The following is a 24,726-nucleotide window of genomic DNA, read 5'->3' on the forward strand; positions in this document are numbered from 1 at the left end:
GCAGAGCTCCCCTGTGCATGCATGTACATGTGAGCAGGCTGTGCTGTGGTGCCAAGCTCCACACCCATCTGCTGCATCTCTGAGTAGGCAATACAATTGCTGAAATCTCTCAGCAGAGCAGAGGAGAAAGTACATGTGAGCCCACAGCACATGATTCCTAGCTGTGTAGACAGCAGTGGCTCCTCTAATAAGGAGCTGTAACATACTAACTGATGTCTCCTTCTAGTAGCAGATCCACACAGAGGATAAGAATCCACTGCTGCTACTAGCTAGCAGAGCTGCTTTGTTAGCTGAACTGGGAGAGGCCTGGGCTGAAGGTCCTGGGTTCCATCCCTGTTGATGAACCATGGTGGAGGGGGTTGTTACACACTTTTGATTAGGAACATACATAACGATGGAGAAATAGAGTAGCAGCAGGAGGAGCTTGGTGTAGCCCTGATGCGATGCTCTGGTCCAGTTCCAGCTGACCTCATGGAACCCATGTTTGCCACCACTCTTCTGTTTTAGGCCCCATCACTGACAGCCTGTTACTTGCAGTGTGAAGCCCGGCAGGCGGCATGGGACTCTGTGGAACCACGGAGCCGGGTGCAGACCCAGTGAGAACAGAGGCAGGGGCAGCACTGATGGTGCCAATCAGACCAATTTACAATGACAATGCTTCAGTAAAACACCACATACAGCCACTGTTTCCACACCCTGCGGGCGTCATCCAGATGGCTGCTAGGGAGGGTGGATCAAATGAGAAACTGCTGAATAGAAGAAAGTAACTGTGTTTGCAAGATACTTAGGGCTGAATCCCAGTGTAAGTGGATGTGGGGGTTCCCAAGTCACATGGGAGCATCCCACACAAACAGTGGCGGGATTCGGGGACTCAGTCATGTGATCTACACATCAGGCATGTCCAGCCATCATAGAATCAGAGAAGATAAGGATTGGAAGAGACCTCAGGAGGTCATCTAGTCCAAAGCATCTGCTCAAAGCAGGACCAACCCCAACTAAATCATCCCAGCCAGGGCTTTGTCAAGCTAGGCCTTAAAAACCTCTAAGGATGGAGATTCCAGCACCTCCCTAGGTAACCCAATCCAGTACTTCACCACCATCCTAGTGAAATAGTGTTTCCTAATATCCAACCTAGACCTCCCACACTGCAACTTGAGACCATTGCTCCTTGTTCTGCCATCTACCACCACTGAGAACAGCATAGCTCCATCCTTTTTAGAACCCTCCTTCAGGTCGTTGAAGGCTGCTATCAAATCCCCCCTCATTCTTGTCTTCTGAAGACTAAATAACCCCAGTTCCCTCAGCCTCTGCTCATAAGTCATGTTGCCTAATCATGTTTGTTGCCCTCTGCTGAACTCTGTCCAGTTTGTCCACATCCTTTATGTAGTGGGAGGCCCAAAACTGGACGCAGTACTCCAGCTGTGGCCTCACCAGTGCCGAATAGAGGGGAATAATCACGTCCTTTGATCTGCTGTAGATGCTCCTACTAAGGCAGCCCAATATGCCGTTAGCCTTCTTGGCAACAAGGGCACACTGTTGACCCATATCCAGCTTCTTGTCCACTGTAATCACCAGGTCCTTTTCTACAGAACTGCTGCTTAGCCAGTTGGTCCCCAGCCTGTAGCAGTGCATGGGATTTTTCTGTCCTAAGCAGGACTCTGCACTTGTCCTTGTTGAACCTCATCAGATTTCTTTTGTCCCAATCCTCCAATTTGTGTAGGTTACTCTGGATCCGATCCCTACTCTCTAGCGCATCTACCTCTCCCCCAAACTTAGTATCAGTTGTGAACTTGCTGAGGGTACAATTCATCCCATCATCCAGATCATTAATGAAGATGTTGAACAAAACCGGTGTGACAAAGTTCCTCCTCTATCTTGGTGGGTCCTGCGCTTATTGGCGGATTTTCTTGCCTCAGAGATTCACCATGTGGGTTGGGGAACAGCCCAGAGACCTTCCCCTCTGGGAGAACCCACAGTCCAGGTCAATTGGGAGGTTTGGGGGGAACCCGGGCCCGCCCTCTACTCCGGGTTCCAGCCCAGGGCCCTGTGGACTGCAGCTGTCTATAGTGCCTCCTGTAACAGCTGCATGACAGCTACAACTCCCTGGGCTACTTCCCCATGGCCTCCTCCAAACAACTTCCTTATTCTCACCACAGGACCTTCCTCCTGATGTCTGATAACGCTTGTGCTCCTCAGTCCTCCAGCAGCACACCCTCTCACTCTCAGCTCCTTGCGCCTCTTGCTCCCAGCTCCTCACACTCCCATCACAAAGTGAAGTGAGCTCCTTTTTAAAACCCAGGTGCCCTGATTAGCCTGCCTTAATTGATTCTAGAATCTTCTTCTTAATTGGCTCCAGGTGTCCTAATTAGCCTGCCTGCCTTAACTGGTTCTACAAGGTTCCTGATTACTCTAGTGCAGCCCCTGCTCTGGTCACTCAGGGAACAGAAAACTACTCATCCAGTGACCAGTATATTTGCCTTCTACCAGACTCCTGTATCCCACTGGTCTGGGTCTGCCACATATCGCTCCCCCCTGCTCAACGCCAAGGGGTTGGGCAGCTTGGGACGCCAGACAGTGCACACGTGACAAGCCATCGGTGTTGCCATGACGGCTCCCTGCTCTGTGTTGCACACAGAACTGGAAAGGTTGGAGGGATAAGAACCATCTGGTCACCCTTGTGTTCTTCTCCTTGTTCCGCTGCATCCATTGAAGAGGGGCATGGTCGGTCACGAGGACAAATCTGCGCCCGAGCAGGTAGTAGCGCAATGTTTCCATGGCCCATTTTACAGCGAGGCATTCTCTCTCCACCACTGCATATTTTCGTTACCTTGGAAGGAGTTTCCGACTGAGGTATAGAATTGGGTGTTCCTCCTCCCCAACCATCTGTGATGGAACGGACCCCAACCCTACTTCCAATGCATCCGTCTGCAGGATAAACTCCTTGGTGAAATCAGGGGCTATCAGTATGGGGTTATTACAGAGGGCAGTCCGTAGGTCTGTTAATGCTTCCTCTGCTGCGTCAGACCATCTCACCAGATCAGGTTCATGGGCTTTCACTAGGTCTGTCAGGGGGCTTGCCCTTGTGGCAAAGTGGGGGATAAATCGTCGGTAATACCCCACCACACCTAGGAACGCCCAGACTTGTTTCTTGCGACTTGGTCGGGGCCAATTTTGGATGGCCTCTAACTTGTTCACTTGGGGTTTTACCAAACCTTTTCCCACAATGTAGCCAAGATATTTGGCTTCTGTAAACCCTACAGCGCACTTGGCAGGGTTTGCTGTAAGACCAGCTCACCTGAAGGTATCGAGGACTGCTTCCACCTTCTCCAGGTGGGTTTCCCAGTCTGGGGTATGAATGACCACATTGTCCAAGTAGGCAGCAGCATAACTGTTATGCGGGCGTAATAGCTTGTCCATGAGGCGCTGGAAGGTAGCTGGTGCCCCATGTAGTCCAAAAGGGAGGACAGTATATTGAAAAAGACCCTCTGGTGTAGAGAACGCAGTCTTTTCCTTTGCGTCTTCTGCAAGGGGTATCTGCCAGTACCCCTTTGTTAAGTCTAGGGTAGTCAAGTACCGGGCATTACCCAGATGGTCCACTAGCTCATCTATGCACGGTATGGGGTATGCGTCGAACTGGGATACTTCGTTTAGTCGCCGGAAGTCGTTGCAAAATCTTGTGGTGCCATCAGGTTTGGGCACCAGCACGATTGGGCTGGACCACTGACTGTGGGATTCTTCGATGATCCCCAACTCCAGCATTTTTTTTTCTTCTGCTTTTATTTCCTCCCATTTTGCCACTGGCACCTGATAGGGCCTCATTGTTACTCTGGCCCCCGGGTTTGTGACGATGTGGTGATATGTCTTGGTTGATTCTAGAATCTTCTTCTTAATTGGCTCCAGGTGTCCTAATTAGCCTGCCTGCCTGCCTTAACTGGTTCTACAAGGTTCCTGATTACTCTAGTGCAGCCCTGCTCTGGTCACTCAGGGAACAGAAAACTACTCATCCAGTGACCAGTATATTTGCCCTCTACCAGACTCCTGTATCCCACTGGTCTGGGTCTGTCACACCACCTTACAGTCCATTCATCCAATCCATACTTCTTTAACTTGCTGTCAAGAATACTGTGGAAGACCGTATCAAAAGCTTTGCTAAAGTCAAGGTATATTACATCCACTGCTTTCCCCATATCCACAGAGCCAGTTATCTCATAGAAGGTAATCAGGTTGGTAAGGTATGACTTGCCCTTGGTGAATCCATGTTGACTGTTTCTGATCACCTTCCTCTCCTCCAAATGCTTCAAAATGGATTCCTTGAGGACTTGCTCCATGATTTTTCCAGGGACTGAGGTGAGCCTGACCAGTCTGTATTTCCCCGGATTCTCCTGCTTCCCTTTTTTAAGGATGGGCACTATATTTGCCTTTTTCCAATCGTCTGGGACCTCTCCTGATCACCACGAGTTTTTAAAGATAATGGCCAATGGCTCTGCAATCACATCAGCCAACTCCCTCAGCACCCTCGGATGCAGTGTAACCGGTCCCATAGATTTGTGCTCATCCAGCTTTTCTAAATAGTCCTTATCCTGTTCTTTCACTACTGAGGGCTGCTCACCTCCTCCACATACTGTGCTGCCCAGTGCAACAGTCTGGGAGCTGACCCTGTCTGTGAAGGCTAGGGGAGATGTGCTACTATGCTCCCATTGCTCCCCAGGAGCAGAGAAATCCTTAGAAAAGCTTTGAATGAAAGGCCCTCTTAAAATTGTATTCTGGCCCTGATTTCACTTTGCTCTGTTCCTGCTGTCAGTGCACCTATGTCAGGGGGAAAGGGGAGCATGCAAAGGTGGCTCTAAGCTATCCTCTTGAATTCTGCGACATGCCAGGGGCCTACCTTACTCCCAGAACAACTGAGAGCAGCCCCCAGACTGCTGTAAGTTGTGCCAGTTGTAAGAGCCCTCTATGGGCCATTTCACCAGCAGAGAATAGCTGGAGTGCAGTGCGCTCTGGTCAGACCTCTTCTCACTTCCTCCCTCCATTAATGCATTTCATACCCTGGGGACTGGGAGGGAATCCAGCGTAGAGCGGGGGAGAAGCAGAGACAGACACAGGCAAACTCTGTGTCCCAATGCTGCCAATTCTCACAACTGTAGTGCGACTCTGTCTGTTTTTTTTCCCCAAAGCCCCAGCCACTGGAGTTGTGATTACATGAGACTGTTTCATTTTTTAAATAGAAAAGTTTCTAGTTCTCATCATTGCAAAGAAAAGCTGGAAAATGTGACCCTTAATGGCGCAAACAGCAAACACCAAATAAGAATAACCCCCAAAATAACTTTTTAAAATCTCGTGATTTGGGGGGGCTGACTCATGATTTTCGAACACCTGGGGCTGGCAATGCCGTAGCAGTCACACACACTCTGAAGCTCTTCTGTAGCAGGTAGGTATAGACCAGCTGTAAGCAGTTCTCAAGATGACTCACACCCTCTGTCCCCAGATTGTTGAGTCTAGCAATAGCGCGATTTCTGCTAATGAATGTACATGGGTCTTTTAGAGAGCTGCTCAGCTGCTCCAGTTGTAATACCACCTACCTCTTATAGTGTGTGTTTTTCATCCATCGATTTCAAAGTACTTTACAAATGAGGTCAGTATCATTATCCCCCTTTTACATATGGGCTAACTGAGGCACAGAGCAACCAATGGTAGAGCTGGAAATAGAATCCAGGAGTCCTGAGTACCAGTCCAATGCTCTGTCTACTAGGACATATTGCCTCTCTGTACAACTACTTTACTTTGGGTCAGAACAACCATGTGCAGAGCAATTGAAATTTTTAAAAGGCTTTGATTATGCCTGCTACAGTTCTCTGCCCTCTGGCAGAGCAGATGCTGTGCTTTCCAGGACAGATCCTCAGCTGCTGTAAACTGTCAGGTCCATTGACTTAAAGGGACTTAAGACCATTTACACCAGCTGAAGCTATGTCTCTCCATATTCAAAGAGCACCTACCTACATTCAGTGAGAATAACCCTGAGTTTAGATTGAGAGCAACAAAGAACAAAAGTCAGGTCCCCAATGGAGAGCTCAGTTTGTGTCATCTCCTTGGTTACAGTCTGCAAAACTCTGCTTGCACAAAATGGCAGCTGCAAACTGAAGACTCCTAGAAATATAAGGATGCAGTACATACCCACACAACACCCCTGGGAGCAGGGCAGTGCTATTATCTTCATAGTACAGAAGGGGATCTGGGCACAGAGAGACGAAGGGTATGTCTACACTACGAAATTAGGTTGAATTTATAGAAGTCGATTTTTTAGGAAGCAATTTTATGCAGTCGATTGTGTGTCCCCCCACTAAGCGCATTAAGTCGGCGATGTGCGTCCACAGAACCGAGGCTACCATCGACTTTTGGAGCGGTGCACTGTGCGTAGCTATCCCACAGTTCCCGCAGTCTCCGTCACCCATTGGAATTCTGGGTTGAGCTCCCACTGCCTGATGGGGCAAAAACATTGTCGCGGGTGGTTTTGGGTACGTGTTGTCAGTCGCCCCTCCCTCCGCGAGAGCAACGTCAGACAATCGTTTCGCGCCTTTTTTCCGCGCAGATGCCATAACATGGCAAGTGTGCAGCCCGTTCAGCTCAGTCGCCGCTGTTGTGTCCTGGGTGCTGCTGGCAGCAGATGGTGTAGTAGGGCTGCAAACCATTGTCACGCTTCCGCTACCACTCTGCTCTCCTGCAGATGCCATACCATGGCAAGCAAGGAGTCCACTCAGATCACCACGGCAGTTATGAGCACTATAAACACCTTGCGCTTTATCCTGCAGTATATGTAGCAGCAGAATCTGCAAAAGCAGGCGAGTGATGAGAATATTTTTTTTTTAGATGGAGATATCCTATCTCCTAGAACTAGAAGGGACCTTGAAAGGTCATTGAGTCCAGCCCCCTGCCTTCACTAGCAGGACCAAGTACTGATTTTTGCCCCAAATCCCTAAGTGGCCCCCTCAAGAATTGAACTCACAACCCTGAGTTTAGTAGGCCAATACTCAAACCACTGAGCTATCCCTCCCCCCATAATAGACACAAACTTCTCTCAAAGCACGGACCCTGGCAATTTGGACATCATGGTGGTAATGGGGCAGGTTCATGCCATGGAATGCTGATTCTGGGCCCGGGAAAAAAGGACAGACTGGTGGGATTGCATAGTGTTGCAGGTCTGGGATGATTCCCAGTGGCTGCAAAACTTTCGCATGCGTAAGGGCATTTTCATGGAACTTTGTGACATGCTTTCCCCTGCCCTGAAGCGCAAGGATTCCAAGATGAGAGCAGCCCTTACAGTTCACAAGCGAGTGGTGATAGTCCTCTGGAAGCTTGCAGTGCCAGCTACCGGTCAGTCGGGAATCAATTTGGAGTGGGCAAATCTACTGTGGGGGCTGCTGTGATCCAAGTAGCCAACACAATCACTGAGCTGCTGCTATCAAGGGTAGTGACTCTGGGAAATGTGCAGGTCATAGTGGATGACTTTGTGGCAATGGGATTCCCTAACTGTGGTGGGGCGATAGATGGAACGCATATCCCTATCTTGGGACTGGACCACCAAGGCAGCCAGTACATAAACTGAAAGGGGTTCTTTTCAATGGTGCTGCAAGCACTGGTGGATCATAAGGGATGTTTCACCAAAATCAACGTGGGATGGCTGGGAAAGGTACATGACGCTCGCATCTTCAGGAACTCTGGTCTGTCTGAACGGCTGCAGCAAGGGACTTACTTTCCAGACCAGAAAATAACTGTTGGGGATGTTGAAATGCCTATAGTTATCCTTGGTGATCCAGCGTACCCCTTAATGCCATGGCTCATGAAGCCATACACAGGCATCTTGGACAGTAGTCAGGAGCTGTTCAACTATAAGCTGAACAAGTCAGAATGGTGGTAGAATGTGCATTTGGACGTTTAAAAGCACGCTGGTGCAGTTTACTGACTCAGTTAGACCTCAGCGAAACCAATATTCCCATCGTTATTACTGCTTGCTGTGTGCTCTACAATATCTGTAAGAGTAAGGGGGAGATGTTTATGGCAGGGTGGGAGGTTGAGGCAAATCGCCTGGCCGCTGATTACATGCAGCCTGACACCAGAGTGGTTAGAAGAGCACAGCAGGGTGCGCTGCACATCAGAGAATCTTTGAAAACCAGTTTCATGACTGACCAGGCTATGGTGTGAAAGTTCTGTTTGTTTCTCCTTGATGAAAACCCGCCCCCTTGGTTGACTCTACTTCCCTTTAAGCCAACCGACCTCCCCACCCTCCTTCGATAGCCCGGGAGGGGTGGTGGAGGAAGGAAGGACAAGGCCACACTGCACTTCAAAACTTATTGAATGCCAGCTTTCTGTTGCTTGGACAGTCCTCGGGGGTGGAGTGGTTGGGTGCCTGGAGCCCCTCCGCATTCTTGGGCATCTGGGTGAGGAAGGTATGGAACTTGGGGAGGAGGGCAGTTGGTTACACAGGGGCTGCAGAGGTGGTCTGAGCTCCTGCTGTCTTTCCTGAACCTCAACCATACGCCAGAGCATATCAGTTTGATCCTCCAGTAGCCTCAGCATTGCATCCTGCCTACTCTGATCACGCTGCCACCATCGCTCCTCTTGCTCTAGCCATCTATCCTCTCGCACGTCCCTCCTGTCCTCGCATTCATTTTGTGCTTTCCTGGACTCTGACATTGTCTGCCTCCACGCATTCTGCTGGGTTCTTTCAGTGCGGGAGGACTGCATGAACTCAGAGAACATTTGATCGCGAGTGCGTTTTTTTCACCTTCTTATCTGCGCTAGCCTCTGGGACGGAGATGATAGGGGGAGTGTTGAAATATTTGCATCTGTGGGAGGAAAAAAAGGGAGAGTTGGATTGATCATTTAAAATGAGTTGGCCATTTAAAAGGAAGGGCTGCGGTTTTCAGGTTAACGTGCAGCACAAACCCAACTAAACCCCCCCTCACACCCAATTCTCTGGGGTGATCACTTCACCCCTCCCCCCACCACGTGGCTAACAGCGGGGATGATTTCTTTTCAGCCATAGGCACACAGCCCAGCAGAACGGCCACCTCTGAATGTCCCCTTAATAAAATTCTCCTATTTCAATCAGGTGACCATGAATGATATCACTCTCCTGAGAATAACAGAGAGAGATAAAGAATGGATGTTGCTCGACTGCATTCCAGTAGCTTTACTGGCCGCAAATACATCCCAAGTCTTCAGGGCAACTTAAACATTAAACACGATTGCTTTTAAACCATGTATTATATTTACAAAGGTACACCCACCAGAGGGGCCTTCTCTGCCTTCAAGGTCTGGGAGCCCGGGTTGGGAGGGTATTGTCTCCAGGGTGATAAACAGTTCCTGACTATTGGGGAGAACGGTTTTTCCGCTTGTCTGCTGTGTGCTATCTTCAACCTCCTCCTCCCCAAAATCCTCATCCCTGTTGCAGGAGTATCATCATCCCCTCCTGTAGTATCATCAACCCCTTGCAGGAGTCCATGTACAAGGGTGGGGTAGTTGTAGGGGCACCCCCTAGAATTGCATGCAGCTCATGATAGAAGCCACATGTCTGGAGGTCTGACCCGGAGCGGCCATTTGCCTCTTTGGTTTTTTGGTAGGCTTGCCTGAGCGCCTTAAGTTTCATGAGGCACTGCTGCAGGTCCCTGTTATAGCCTCTGTCCTTCATGTCCTTGGAGATTTTTTCAAATATCTCCCCATACATTGATCAGATCCAGTACGTCCCATTCAGTCCATGATGGAGCTCTTTTGAGATTCTGGGACTCCATGGTCACCTCTGCTGATGAGCTCTGCATGGTCACCTGTGCTGATCAGTTTGACACACTGGCCAAACAGGAAATGAAACTCAAAAGTTTGCAGGGCTTTTCCTGTCTACCTGGCCAGTGCATCTGAGTTGAGAGTGCTGTCTAAAGCGATCACAATGGAGCACTCCTGGAGGCCAATACCATTGAATTGCATCCACACTACTCCCAAATTCGACCCGGCAATGTTGATTTCAGTGCTAATCCCCTCGTCGGGGAGGAGTACAAAAATCGATTTTAAGAGTCCTTTAAGTCGACAAAAATGGCCTTGTTGTGTGGACGGGTGCAGGGTTAAATTGATCTAATGCTGCTAAATTTGACCTAAACTCATAGTATAGACCAGGGTAAGTGCCTTGCCCAAGGTCGCCCAGGAAACTTGTGGCGGAGCCAGGTCTAGAACCCAGGTTTCCAGCTAGCACTTAAATCACGGGAACATCTTTCTTCTTTGTAATCCACTCCCCTTCAAAACCAAAACAGAAAACCCACCCACAGCACCTGCTGCTCCATTAATAATATTTTGTACATTCTTGTATACAGCATCTTTCATCTGAGAATTTCAGAGTATTTTGCAGTTGTCAGGTAAGTATCGTGTCTCCATTTTACAGATGGGGAAACTGAGGTAGAGGGAGGTGACTTGACCTGCTCAGGATCATACAGCAAGTCAGTGACAGTGCAGGACAAAGACCTCAGGTGATCTGACTCCTAATCCTCTGCTCTAAGCACTAAACAATGCTGCCTCTCTGTGGCATCCCAGTGCTGAAGGCAAGTGAATGTCTGGCCCTTGGATGTCTGGGCAGGGCCAGCCCACAACATTTTGGCACCTGAGGCAGGGAGCTCAAATGATGCCCCCATGCCCCCTCGCTTGGGCCAAAACTTTGAAAGGTCTCAATTCTGCCTTCTTCCTGTTCTACTCCTCTCATGGTTCTGCTGATACCTACCCCAATAAAGAACTAACAACTTAAAATGCCTTGTTCCAAAATTTTAAGTAACACTTAACTTTCACAACGCCTGAACAGCAAATATAACTTTTCTTGTCTGCATAGTAAACAAATAAAAATAAATAAATTAATTAATGGAGGTATCCTATCTCCTAGAACTGGAAGGAACCTTGAAAGGTCATTGAGTCCAGCCCCCTGCCTTCACTAGCAGGATTAAGTACTGATTTTGCCCCTGATCCTTAAGTGGCCCCCTCAAGGATTGAATTCACAACCCTGGGTTTAGCAGGCCAATGCTCAAACGACTGAGCTATCCCCCCAAACACTGGAATTTTAATCTGTTTGAATAATCAAAGTGGTGCTTTCCATGCCTTCTTGGTTGCAAAGATTTTAACTGCTTCCTGCTGAAGGTCCACAGTCTGGGCCAGCTTATGCTCTATTGAGATGGTTGCAAGGCCGACCAGCCTCTCCAGTCATTGTGGAGTGTAGATGTGTTTTTATTAACTTCAGCCTGGAGAAGCTGCGTTCTCCACTGACAACTATTACAGGAAGTGTTAGAAGTATGCGCAGAGCAACAAAAGCATTTGGAAATAGGGTGGGCATCTTATTTGTGCACATATATTCCAGAACAGTCTTTGGAGTTGATCCTGCTGAAATGAAAGAGACCTGCATGGGACAAAAAAAGCTCAAGGGTTTAACTCTCGGATCCGTGTCTGCACTCCTCTGTTCTTTCCTCTCATGTTGGCACCATTATTGTAGCCCTGACCTCTCATGTCAGCTATCGCAATTCCCATATCTTCCAGCTTTTTAAGAAGCACATTTGTCATACCAGCTCCTGTAGTATAATCAATGTCAATAAATTATAAAAAATGCTCTCTGACAGTCACCATTGCAGGGACATTTTCACTAGGTTCTGTTGTTGTTACAAAACGCACCATTAAAGTCATTTGTTCTGTATGGCTGATGTCATGTGTGCAGTCCAGAATACCAGAGTAATATCTTGCTGACTTCAGATCTGCCACAATCTTCTGTTTGACTTTTGTTGCCAGTAACTGTATGATCTCATTTTGAATTGTTTTTCCAAGGTAGTGGTGTGTGTACATTTCTTGGGTGGTGACTCTTCTTAGATGCTCCTGGAGTACAGCATCAAACTCAGCCATCAGTTCCACAATTTTAAGGAAGGTTTCAGTCTTTATTGGGGTAGGTATCAGCAGTACCATGTGTTAGTCTGTATCCGCAAAAAGAACAGGAGACTAACAAATTTATTAGAGCATAAGCTTTCGTGGGCTACAGCCCACTTCTTCGGATGCATAGTTTCCATTGTTTGGCACATACAGCTGATCTGAAGTACCACGCAGTGCGAGGTTTTGGGTAGCAAGCATTCTCACAATGGCAATGAGCCTTTTCAGAACATTTTGACAGTAAAGAGACTCGGATGCAATCTTCTCTTGATGCTGATCATCTATGGTGGCCTTTAACCTTAGCCTCATCTCAAGCTCTTTCCACCTATGGAATACTCTCTGGTGATTTCCTGCCTTCTCATGGCATGCCAGATTTCTAGCCACATTTTTCCAGTCCTTTGTTCCTGTAGAACCCAATGTGGCTGGAACATTAGACTGGAAGAGTTTGCAACAAAAACAGTATGCAGCATTCTGGGTTTTTGAATACATAAGCCATGGCCTCTCCACTTTGTCACCATTGGGGATTTCACACCAGTAATGTGTTGGATGGAAACTTCTATTTTCATTGCCTTTGGGGAACATGAAGTTTTTCACTTGCTGTGGCCCATGCAGTACAAGGAAGTCCCTCAGTCTACTGCTCAAGTGGGTTCACAGTCCTGGATCATCTAGACTTAAGGAACTAAACTCAGCATCAGCTGTTTCTTGCGCCTCCACCACACTCTTCTCTGATCTACACTTTTCTTCAGGAATATGCATGGTTACATACATTTGAGATGGAGATATGGATGCTGCAATAGCTGCCAGGTCACATGCACTCTGACTAACTGGAAGATCAGGCATCTCCTCACCACTCACATCCTCACTGGGGCCGGAAGGCTCACCTTGAACATTTGTGTGTATGTATCTCAGGAGAGCTCCTTCCTGCTTAGATAGAAAAGCTTCCTTTGCTTGCTTGCTTTTTCTGAATGCTGCCCAGAGGGGCGTTTTCTTCTTTCACTCACGACTGCTGTTCTGTGCCAGCTATAGTGGCTCTCAACACTCAATTGAAGGGGACAAATAAGCAGGCTGCTAGCAGGGCCTGAATGAGGGAAGATATCAGCGGCTTAAGGGCCTAACTGGCTCCTACTACTTCAGTTGACTGCCTGTTTTCCTCAAGTGGGTTCAGGGAAGCAGCAGGAAACAGGAAGCTCCCTGAGAAGCTGATGTTAATCAGTCCAGGCTCCTGGGGGTGCTAGAGAGGTACATAAGAGGCTCCTCCTCCTCTCTCTCCCTGCAGCTCCTGATTAGGGTGACCAGATGTCCCGATTTTATAGGGACAGTCCCGATTTTTGGGTCTTTTTCTTATATAGCCTCCTATTACCCCGCACCTCCGTCCCGATTTTTCACACTTGTTCTCTGGTCACACTACTCCTGATGCTTTCTGTTATTCCCTCGCACCTTTTCTCCTGCCTGCGTGTTATGTCTCTTGTGCCCTCCTTCCTCCAGCACAGCACTCCACCATCTCTATGCATCTAGAACAGAAAGAATATATATGCACCAGCAGCAGACACGATTTTCTACACTCTGGGTCCTAGTGGTCCCCCACCCCCACAGTCTGGCACCTGAGGCGGCCGCCTCAGTCCGCCTCATGGTAAGGCCAGCCCTGAGGCTGGGGGGGGAGGGGAATATTTATCATGTGATTTATTTAAATATGATTAATGAACTTCCTCAAATAAATTATTCAACAATTACAATTTGACCAATTCTGATTTTAGCCAATGTGTTAAAGTCTTCTTTTCCTATGCAAGGGAAACGACAGATTCACATCAAGAGACAACTAACAAGATTTTGGACAAGAAAAGAGATTGATTTGGGGGCCTGCTCTAGACACAGGGTTTGTGCTGATGTAATTATAGGTATGTTACGCCAGAGCTGAAGGTGTCATTTCCAGTGTGAGCATACAGACCCACATGGCTCTGATCAGGCTAGGATGCTAACAATAGCAGTATAGCCCCGGTGGTCTGAGCAGTGCAAAGGGCTAGTGCAGGTAACATGCTGACAATGTAGGGGCCATATCCAGGGCTTCTTTGCTCCCCCAGCCATCACCAGCTGCAATATTGGCCCATTAGAGCCACTGGCAGCCAGCTAAGTTAGAACAGGAGACCAGCCCAGTGCACAATGGCCCAGGATCAGAGGATTGCAAAGGCCACCTTCACTCCTGAGCTGTGCTGCAAACTCCTTGCTCTAGATCCTTATCTGACCTTGTGTTTACGCCCCCCTGGCTGACACCCTGAGAGCGAAGGGCTATGAGGTGCTGATGGACGCCCTGATTGTCAGAGCCCTGGGTGCCTGGGACCCCTGCAACAAGCGTGTGCTGCGGACCTGCGGGATCGGTCGACGCTACGCACGTCTCATGCGGCGCCTCATGGTCTCAGATGCCATCCGATGGTCCAGGGACATCTACATCGAGCACATCACCGGCCACCGACAGTACCAGGAGGCGTGAGCCAGAGTGACATCGTTCTCCCACTACGAGAAAGGGACCAAGTGACCTTCTCCGTTGGATCATATGAACTGGAACCATAAACTCCCTGAACATTAAATCTCACCAAATGAGGGTCAATCCATCCTCATCATCATATCCACTCATTATAATCCACACCCGAACATAGCCACTTTATGAACTTAATACCCTCATATCTTAATGTCTATACTTTGACCCATCCACCTTTTACCCCCAATCAGGGATATTGCAGATTATGTATTCCTCATGCCACCTTTATCTTAAACCAAACTTTGCCCCCTCTATAATCTGTGTGTTATTCCCTGATCACCAGAAACTTCTATGCTCGAACTCTGTTCACTATATTTTTTTTAACATCATCTTAATAAAATTTTCAGTCTTCATAATAAAGACACAGAATGTACCTGAGACTCCCAGGAGCTAAGGAGCTGTGCAGAAGCCACCAGAATAAGTGAGAATGTTGAAAATGCATGTAGATTCAAAAAGCAATTCACTGACCCAAATTCTTAAACTACAGCCACTGTCCTCCGACTGAACTGGAGGGAGAGAGCCAGAATGAACATAGCATTGCAGCTAATCTCCCCAGGGTCTGTGCAGAATTTTAACACAGAAAGCTCATTTTGATGATTTGATAGAACTATTGTTGAGAGCTGATTCTTTTCATTAAACCACATGGCCCTTTTCCCTGGGATCTTTTGTGTGTTATCTACAGTCAGGTGAAGTGTGTGACTTTTCAATTCTTTATTAAGAGAAAACAGTCTATTAGTTAAGCTCCAAAATTTCAGAGGCTTCACTGAACTTCAGAGCTCTTATGACTGCGTTGGGCATGTCCTCTAGGTTCTAAATACCATTTTTGTTTTCAGTCCATCACTGTATTGATGAGAAATTGTTTTTTGTAGGACCCATAGTATTTTCTACAATTATTTATTATTTGTATTGCAGGGTTCTCACAACAGAATGCAGCCACCAACTCTTGCTGGTGGCCGCTCTGACAATTTTTCTTAAAATACTTAATTAACTTTAGGAAAAACAAATAAATACGCAGATCAACATGTCCAAATCATTGTAATCTATTTGTGTAGGGTTTTTTTTTTTTTTTTGCAGACTCAATAATAAAAACAGTATACAGTTGTCTCTATTCTTTATTGGACCTAAACAGAATAGAAACACAAATAAGGTGCCTTGAACATTCTTGTCTTTTTTCTTATTGTTTCTTTTTTTTCTTTTTTTTTTTTTAAGACTTGCTAGTTACTGAATGTGCTGTGAAAAGTGATACAGAGGCAGCAGAGGCCTCGGTGATGGGGCACTGGAGGAGGCAGCAGGGAGGCAGAAGTGATGGGGCAGTGAGCTTGGGCCAGAGCACGTCACCAAATAGCCAGGGAATGGAGCCCCAAGCCTCACATCCAGGGCCTAGGGACAGAGCCTGAAGCCCTGTGGCTGGAGCCTTCCACCCAAGGGCTGATGCCTGACTCCACTGCCCCCAGGAAGGTGGGGAACTCACTGGCTGCCTGCTCCTCCAGCTTGTGTCTCTCCAGAGGGAGGCAGGGCCCAGCCACTGCTGGTGGTCCCTGGGAAGGGGCTGCTGCTTTGCCCTCCCTCCCCCAATCACTGCCCAGGAGGCCGTGGCTGCATTTGAGAAATGCTGCCTTAGGAGCCCCAGTCCTGGACCAGGACCCCCTTGTGCTAGGTGCTGACACAGTGTATGCTCCAAAGAGCTTGTGCAATCTAATTATGATGCACCACTGGTGTGTCTAGATTTTTGCTAATGCAACTTTAATAAACTGGCTCATGTATCTTTGTGCACCACTGTCCTCTACTGGATGGTATCAGAACTGTTCAACTATGTGTCAGAGATCCCTGTATTACTCACACCTAGTGAAGAGTCTCCTCTACTCAAGTGGCCGGGGGCTGTGCTTTTTGGAGAAGGAGGATCTGAGTTTGATTACTGCTGCTGCCATGAAGTTCTGCATATTCGGGTTTAGGAGTCAAACTGGAACAGATAAGTGTGTATTCTATATATTATATCAGTTCTTATACCATGCTCATCACCGTAGTATCGGATGGATAGAAGGTCTAGAAGGATAAAGTCTTGACATCACACAGGCTTTGTGCTTCCAGCGCTGAAATGAGAGGAAAATAGATTATTCTGTCCAAGCATCCTACTGTGGTTCACTGAACAAAACTGTGGTACAGAATAGCATTACAGTTCGGATTACACAGAGCTACTTAGAGAAGCCAAATTAATCAGCCTTTGATCACTATGTTTGCAGATCTCATTTCAAGGCAGGTGAAATGACAATAAATCCAGAGCAAAGAAACTGATCTGTAGTCAGAGCAGTTTAATAAAGAAGGAAGAAAAAAGTCATTGCAGAAACACTCTCCCTAGGAAACTCCTCTCTCCTGCCTTGCTCCAGCTTTGGCTTGTATTTCACTCACGGCTTTAGTTAAACTGTCAGGAAACCATCTTTCCTCAACTAAGGCATCACCCTGTACCTATTATGGTCTGACACTGTATGGGGTTGCCCCACTGGAAACAGCCAATGAGCCGCACACATGGTCAGAGGAGAGATGGGTCAGTGGAAAGGTGTGCGAGGGTATAACATGCTGCTGGGGTGCCCAGAGCTGCGTGCCAATGTGTTACCTCTCTGCCTCAACAGGAGTGAGTTTTGCTGGCAACTAGATTGTGTGTCAGCTTCCTGCCACGCCAGTCTGACTGCCTCCCCTTCCCCCACAGCCAACTCCTCAAGGCTCTTCTGGCCCAGACCTCACTTAGTAGGTACAATCAGTGAACTCCAGCATCTGAGTGCCCTAGGGATGTTTCTCTGCAGTGCACAGCCGCATATCATGGTGCATTCACAGAAGATATTAAGTTCACTGCTCTGTTAGAGAGTCAGTACATCACAGCTTATTAATTGAACTGGGATAAATACACCGTTCTCTTCAAACACCACCCTGAACTGGTTATGGTAAAAGTAAAAAGTTTATTAACAAAAGAGCATGGGTTAAGAGACACCAAGTAAAAGATAAAGGTAGAGCTGGCTACAACAAATAAAAGTGAAAATACGTACCTAAAATCTGAAACTTAATCTAGCAAGATACCGTCTTTTGGTTTCTCTCACCCCCAGTCTACTTTCCAGCCTGGCCAGGAGCCATCACAGACATCAAAGCACTCAGTTTCTTTGTTTCCTTAAGGTGAAAGATTGAGCTGTAGTCTCTCTCTGCTCCTTGTCTCCCCAAAGGGATGTCTTTGTGTTACATGTCAGGAAGGCCTCCTGGGAATTCAGTCTCCTCTGTCTTTCTGGGGTGCAGAGCCATGTTAATTCTCTATCTCTTGTGTTCCACCTCATGATAAGGCCCACTGGTTTAGCAGCTTTGATAGCTGATAGCTTTGTTTACAGCTAATATGTAAATTGAGGTAAACCTCCCTTCCTTTGTCTGGGGCAGACCCGTCTATCACCTTTACCTAGGTTAGGCTGTCTTTGACTTAAACAATGTTCTAGTAACATTCATAGAATCATAGAATCATAGAATATCAGAGTTGGAAGGGACCTCAAGAGGTCATCTAGTCCAACCCCCTGCTCAAAGCAGGACCAATTCCCATCTAAATCATCCCAGCCAGGGCTTTATCAAGCCGGGCCTTAAAAACCTCCAAGGAAGGAGACTCCACTACCTCCCTAGGTAACGCATTCCAGTGTTTCACCACCCTCCTAGTGAAATAGTTTTTCCTGATATCCAACCTGGACCTCCCCCACTGCAACTTGAGACCATTGCTCCTTGTTCTGTCATCTGCCACCACTGAGAACAGCCGAGCTCCATCCTCTTTGGAACCCCCCTTCAGGTAGTTGAAGGCTGCTATTAAATCCCCCCTCATTCTTCTCTTCTGGAGACTAAACAATCCAAGTTCCCTCAGCCTCTCCTCATAAGTCATGTGCTCCAGACCCCTAATCATTTTTGTTGCCCTCCGCTGGACTCTTTCCAATTTTTCCACATCCTTCTTGTAGTGTGGGGCCCAAAACTGGACACAGTATTCCAGATGAGGCCTCACCAATGTTGAATAAAGGGGAACGATCACGTTCCTCGATCTGCTGGCAATGCCCCTACTTATACAGCCCAAAATGCCGTTAGCCTTCTTGGCAACAAGAGCACACTGTTGACTCATATCCAGCTTCTCGTCCACTGTGACCCCTAGATCCTTTTCAGCAGAACTGCTACCTAGCCATTCGGTCCCTAGTCTGTAGCAGTGCATGGGATTCTTCCGTCCTAAGTGCAGGACTCTGCACTTGTCCTTGTTGAACCTCATCAGATTTTTTTCTGCCCAATCCTCTAATTTGTCTAGGTCCCTCTGTATCCGATCCCTACCCTCTAGTGTATCTACCACGCCTCCTAGTTTAGTGTCATCTGCAAACTTGCTGAGAGTGCAGTCCACACCATCCTCCAGATCAATAATAAATATATTAAACAAAACCGGCCCCAGGACCGACCCTTGGGGCACTCCACTTGAAACCGGCTGCCAACTTGACATGGAGCCATTGATCACTACCCGTTGAGCCCGACGATCTAGCCAGCTTTCTATCCATTATACAGAGGGAATTCATAACTTCACATATAAGGTTAACACATGCATTTTACAATGATATTAATAACCAGCATGTTATTAGCTTTCATGTGATACCTCACACGGCATATTGTATACCAGTATTATTTCAGTAGTGTGTAGGGTGTGAATACAGGAGGGCCTCGGCTCACAGAGGGTAAGGATGTATTGAATGTACTGTGAAGTAGGAGCTCTCGCTATACTGCTGTCACAGAGTGCAAGCATTGAACAGTTAGGACCTTCTCCTGCCTCTCAATCTACCTGGGCAACAATCATTAACATCCCAGTGTTCTGCTGTGGAGTGAGGGCAGTGTGTCTGAGACCAGAGGCGGCTCAAGCACAGAAGAGCAAATTGGAAGCCAAGTGCAGTTGACACAGGATGAAGGAGTGAGGCGCGGCATTTGCTGTGACGATGGAATCACAGAGCAGATGCTGGTCTAGCACTCTTGGGGAGGCTGCAGTAACCACACGTGCTGCTTCTCCTCCTCCTTCCATCTCTTCTCACTTCCAGGCTTCCTCAGCCCAGTTTCTTGATAAAGAAACCCACTATACAATATCCACAGAGCTACTAACTTTCAGCCACAGTGTTGGAGTTTGATTGTCTTCTTGAAGGCCTCCCCCATATCTCCCTCTCCACACCCTGGCCTTTCAGCTGTGTGGGAGAGCTCTTTGTGCCCCTGGCTGGAATTTGTACCTGTGATTCCAGAAAACTCATTATTGCAAACCTGAAGTGTTGCCTTCTCAGACATACCCTTTTGATCCTTAGTGTGTTAGCCAAATTCTAGCTTGGGTAATTCCATTTTGTTTCCTACCCTGCAATTTCAATTGGGTAGGTTCTTGTTTACATCCTCACCAGAACTGTTGTGTAATGTTGCTGTGCACTGCTGAAGAGCTGTCCCATTGCATCCCAGAAGTGGCCACACTCTTGTCCTGCATAAATTTGAATGATGATGGAAGCATACAGGGTCTGATTCTCCATTGCCTGCAGTTCATATAGCTATTTACACCAGTGCAAAACACTACCAAATCCAAATTGTAGCTTTTCACAGCTATTTTGCACTGGTGTAAATAGCTACATGAGCTGCAGGGAGAATCAGGGCTTGTCTATCCTGGTGATACGTGTAGCAGTCACTCTCATTCTATGGCAGGTTTTCCAGATCTTGAATCATCTTGTAGTTCTTTTCTGCACCCCTTTCAGCTTTTCAACATCCTTTTTGAAGTGTGGACACCAAAATGGGGCACAGTGCCATGTCCAGAGATAATACCAGCTCCCTGCTCCTGCTTGATATTCCCCTGCTTATGCATTGAGGATCCCATTCTTCCTCTTAGCTACAGCATTGCACTGAGAGTTCATGTTTAGATGGTTACTTACCGTGACCCCTAACTCTTTTTCAGTCACTGCTTACAGTCCCCCAATTTATAAGAGTGACCTATATTCTTTGTTCCTCAATGTATGACCTTGCATTTGGCTGTGTTAAACTGCATGTTGGCTCACCTTACCAAAAGATCCAGGTTGGCCTGTATTAATGGCATGTCCTCATCATTATTTACCACTCCACCAATTTTTGTGTCCTCTGCAAATTTTACCTGCAGTGATTTTATATTTTCTGCCCAATCATTGATAAAGGTATTGAATAGCATAGGGCTGAGAACAGATTCCCTACAGGATCCCACTAGAAGCATCCCCACTGGGTGACAATTCCCCACTTACAATTACTTTTTTGCAGTCTGTTGGTTAACCAGTTGCACTGATTTTGTATAGTGCTAAATATTTGTATCAGAATGTTATGTGGGACTAAGTCAAATCCTTAGAACTTGTCTACATGTGAAAGTTAATCTGGAATAATGATCTCAACAAAGAATGATGACAAGTTTATCTGACAAGCCCTATTTTCCATAAACTTTGTTGACTGGCATTAATTATGCTGACATTCTTTAATTCTGAAGATGCAAGGTGACTGTGGTGCCAGAGTTCAGGATGGAAGGTGTTTACAGATCCAATCTGCCATACTGTGCCTGTGTCTAATTCAAATTCTGCAAACCCTCTGGGAGGAACGGTGTTTGTCAGTCCTGGTTTTGGATGGGAGCTGAAAGTGCAGGCAGGAACCTGGGGCACTGAAACAGAATGAGAAAGGAAGTTAACGGATTGGTGTGGAGCTTGAGGAAAGTTTTGTTTGGGAGGAAGGTTAATATTGCTTTTGATTTAATCCAAACTGGCTGGCGCCTTGGGACGCCATTGTATGCTCACCTTGAACCCCAGCCTCAAGACAAGCTGCCATGCACACGCGCACTCCTGAGTGCTGCATGCAGGTTACTACTGATTAACCTGAGCCCTCCAAATCCTGCCAGCACCAAGAAACAAAAGCTAAAGGAAACCCACAGGCAGCTGCTCTAATATCTTCAGGATGGCATCAGCTGGGAGTGTGGACTGCCCTTGAAAAGTCAAGTGGTGGATTTAATTGAAGCCAGTTTGTTAAGGATATGATACAAACTCCTAGGAGCAGCAACTCCTCATGCAGCAATGCTGTAACAGAATAGTTCGTTTTCATTAGGCTTTGAGGATACAACTAAATTCTGATGCCTCAGACGTTCTCTTCCATTGAGAAGGTGCCATGCATAGGCGCCAACTCTGTGGGTGCTCCGCGGCTGGAGCACCCATGTGGAAAAATTAGTGGGTGCACCCACCAGCAGCCAAGCTACTCTCCCCCCCCCGCCTTCCCTCCTTCTCCCCTCCCCCCCGAGCGCGCCATGTCCCCGCTCCTCTGCCTACCTCCCAGCACTTCCCGCCCAGCCACTGCCAAACAGCTGTTTGGCCACTCCGGGGGTTGGGGGGAGGAGCGGAAATGTGGCGCGCTCTGGGGAGGAGGTGGGGAAGTGGCGGGGCCAGTGCCAGGGTGGGGATTTGGGGAAGGAGTCGGAATAGGGGCTGGGCAGGGGCGGGGACTTTGGGGAAGGGGTTGGAATGGGGGAAGGGGCAGGGGCGGGGACAGAGGGGGGGTCAAGCACCCACTGGCAGGAGTAGAAGTCGGCACCTATGATGCTGTGATCTGGTGAAAGGGCTCACTTATGGCTCAAATCTGTTCTTTAATCACATGACATTTCCCCTCGCGCCAGGTGCATTCTGGGGCCAGGCAAACTTGTGTCACTGAATTTTGCAACACTTCAAAAGGGCAAAGCGCTGGGTAATATTACACTGCAAGGCTGAAAGTTGAGCTGGAACTTAAATTTGATTGGCTTGGAATTCTGCTTACAAGGCACTAATGAAACAATAATGGCAGGCAATCTGCTGCACAGAGAGCTTTCACCTGGGCCAGCAGAGCCTTTGGGGAGGGAGAGTTCTTCTGTCCCTAGTGCACAGAGACTTCCTCTCAGCTAGAAGCACCTGCTTTGCTTACCTCCCTGCTAGGGAAACTGCGAGGCTTAGGGTGAAGTCCTGGCTCCATTGACAGAGTTCACATTGACTTCAGTGGAGCCAGGATTTCATCCTTCATTCCTTACCAATTGTAAAGTGCTTTGAGAGTCTGGGGCAAAGGGGTCTGGAGATAACTTAAATGTCACAGTCACCCTTAAAGGGGAAACGGACATAGGGTGACCAGATGTCCCAATTTTATAGGGACAGTCCCGATTTTGGGGTCTTTTTCTAATATAGGCTCCTATTACCCTCCACCCCCTGTCCTGATTTTTCACATTTGCTGTCTGGTTACCCTAAATGGACATGGGATTAAATGATGGAGAACATGGGGGAAGGATGTTCTTGTGAACCCAAACAATGGTTGAAGAGCTTTGCAAAACCTCCAAGGCAAGGAGGCGGTTCCACTGTCTCTCTCTCAGTCCTGCAGGGTAATTCACAGTGACTAATGATTAAAAGTTGTATGCACCCAGCACAGTGTGCTGTGCAGTGTCTCTGTTCACTCTATTCAGATCATCCACTATGCTTGAGCTAGGTGGAGATGGCTTTAGGTCACCTTATGCACTCCCCCAATACTTCGGCTGGCTGGGGGTTGGTCCAGGTCCCAGCATAGAATACAACAGCCTCTGGGATACTCTAACTTATGCCAAGCCACTCCCAGCCCCTTTGTGGCAGCCAAGGTTTGCTTGGGTGTAGGAATGCTCAGTCATGCCCCCTTTCTGCTAGGAATGCCCCCTGTACCGAGATACAGGAGATAGGAATGATTTAGCGTATTCTCTGACAGTTCTGCTCCATTGGAGGGTTCCCCGATGCCTCAGGAGCACAGTTCGTCAGGCTTGATGGCTGCTTTGCACAGGAGGAGGGCTGACGCTCTGACTCACCATGTCTCACTAGCCCAGTAGGTGCAATGAGATGTAGACTAGATACAAAGGAGGGATGTCCAGCGATTAGCTCAGGACTGGGATTCAGCGCTCTTGGGTGCTGTCACTGCCTTGCTGTGTAATCTAGGGCAAACCACTTCACCTCTCCGTGCCTTGGTTTACCCAGCTGTAAAAAATATTGGGACAATAATAGTGACCATACTGAGTTGTTGAGATGCAAAATAACTTGAAATTAGTCAAGTGCTGTCATACCCTAGGTTGAAAGGTGCTACAGAAGTGCTGAGTGTTAGCTACAAAAGTGTTAATAAAAGGCCTGCTGCAGAAAATAACTTACCATTCACCAGAGGAAATTTGTCCAAGAAAATCCAAAGTTGTATGTGTGGCATACATGGCTTCTGCCTTTCTGCAGCTGGGTTTTATCAGGTACGGTTCCATCCTGAGAACATGTTGAGCTTCTCCAGAAAACTGCAGGAACGTGCAATGGCCAGGAAACCCCACTAAACCTTGGCCTCTGTTTTGGATTCCCTCCAGGTGAGAAGAAAGGCCCAGCTGCCACTTCAGGAGCTGTTTGTTGAAAGCCTGTCAGGGATGTCTAGATAATACTTAGTTCTGCCATGAGTGCAGGGGACTGGACTAGATGACCTCTCAAGGTCCCTCCCAGTCTTATGAATGTACAATTAAAAGGAATCCAGGGTGGTGGCAGCACGAGGAACATGCAGCAGGAATAGAATTTGGGGGAAAGTCGGAGTACTCACCCAAGATCCACCCACAAACCAAGCTCCACCCACTTGAGATACCAAAATGAAATGTTGCTGAAAGCAGATCTTTACAAAATCATCCCTCAGCATTGGATCAGGGGTGAAATAGTTAATAACATTTGTATTCAAAAAGTTTTGCCGTTAGATTTCAGAGTAAACTAATCCATTGAGGTGAATGAGGCAGAGCTATTGTTTCAGGCTCTCTGCAGGCTCAGGCAGACATCATTGACATAGTTACACTCAGTTCATATGTTTGGTGTTTTCTTTGTAACCACCAGCACTACAGAGTAATTGTTTTAAATGGAAGTTGAGATTCTGAAGCACAAGATAATAGCCTCCAGACAAAAAGAAGCAGTTTGCCAATCTGCCCTGACCTTGTCCCTTAAAACACCGGATGAGCAAGACTCCTCATGCCCCATGAGGCAAGATCTTATGGGACACTATTTGGCTAGCGGCTGTAGTGTATGTGAGCTTATTGGCTGGCACAAAGGTGCCATGGCACCTCCATTTGAGGGAACAAATGAGAATGGGGCAACGTGGCCCTAAAATGAACTGGGAGGTGCAGGCAGTGGCCTTCAATTGATACCTGCTGAAAGATTTGCCCCTTGCTTTTACCAATCAGACTGATTATTCCTCTCTCCTTTTTT

The 24,726-nt window shown here is 47.5% G+C and overlaps 1 protein-coding gene across 1 annotated transcript in view; it reads left to right on the top strand.

Moving 5' to 3' along the window:
- The window catches only part of HCN4 (hyperpolarization activated cyclic nucleotide gated potassium channel 4), a 211,832-nt gene that overhangs the window by 182,513 nt on the left and 4,593 nt on the right, over positions 1 to 24,726 (top strand). The gene's annotated exons all lie outside the window — the stretch shown is intronic.

This window comes from Trachemys scripta, chromosome 10, assembly GCF_013100865.1.
Source record: "Trachemys scripta elegans isolate TJP31775 chromosome 10, CAS_Tse_1.0, whole genome shotgun sequence".
Classification (NCBI taxonomy): Eukaryota; Metazoa; Chordata; order Testudines; family Emydidae; genus Trachemys; species Trachemys scripta.